This window comes from Chionomys nivalis, chromosome 10 (assembly GCF_950005125.1).
Source record: "Chionomys nivalis chromosome 10, mChiNiv1.1, whole genome shotgun sequence".
Classification (NCBI taxonomy): domain Eukaryota; kingdom Metazoa; phylum Chordata; class Mammalia; order Rodentia; family Cricetidae; genus Chionomys; species Chionomys nivalis.
Window position 1 is genome coordinate 61,151,731 of NC_080095.1, and position 1,025 is coordinate 61,152,755.

Here is a 1,025-nt window from a genome sequence, read left to right on the forward strand (position 1 = left end):
GCTGATGGAAATGGTGAAGACAATCCAAGACTTGAGAATGGAATTCAATAAACAGAGAGAAACACTAAGAGGACCAAGGTGAAATGAAGATGGAATTGAAGAATCCAACAACTCTACTAGAAAACAAATGAAATATTGCAGGTAAAATAAATAAAGCAAAGACAGATTTATCAGGAGTCAAAGACAAAGGACCTAAACCAAATAAGCAAGGAATATAAAAAAAATTAGGAAAACAACACAGGAAAGGAACACACATGAAATATAGAACACGATGAAACAACTAAAGTTTTGCATAATGAACATAGGTCAAGAAGACTCTTAAGGCAGCGGCAGTGGCATAGACCATACCTTCAAAAACATCACTTTCTCAAACAAAAAGCACATAAGATACCACCTGATCAAGACTAGAGAGAAATAGCCATGTCATATCATAGTTAAAATACAAAGAATACAGAATATGTAAAGTAAATAAAGGCTGCAGTGAAAAAACAACACAAGTACCATATTAAGAAAAACCTATCAGAAGAATTGATTTCTCAGTGGACACTATGAAAACAAAAACAAACAACAACAACAAAAAAAAAAAACCCTGAAACACACTGCATTCTAAATCCTCAAAATTTTTTATGACCAACCTAGACTAATATGCCTAGAAAAAATATCCAACAATATTGAATAAGAAAGAAAAGCTTCCAAAGACATAAATCATCATTATATCCAAAGGAAAAAACCAAAAGAAAATACAGAAATTAATATTTCAGGCTAAAGAGAGAATTGAGCATAGCAGAGAGACTATGGAAAGAAATATGATGGCATAATTATTTAAATACAAAGTACCACTGAGAACACACACAAAAAACCCACCAAAATCAACAACACTATGATCAAAATTAATCCACACACTTTAATAGTAACTTTAAATAACCATGGACTTAATTATCCAATCAAACGACATAGACTGACTGAATTAAATCAAGAAACAGAATTTATCTATCTGTTTTCAGTAAGAAACACACCTAAACTCT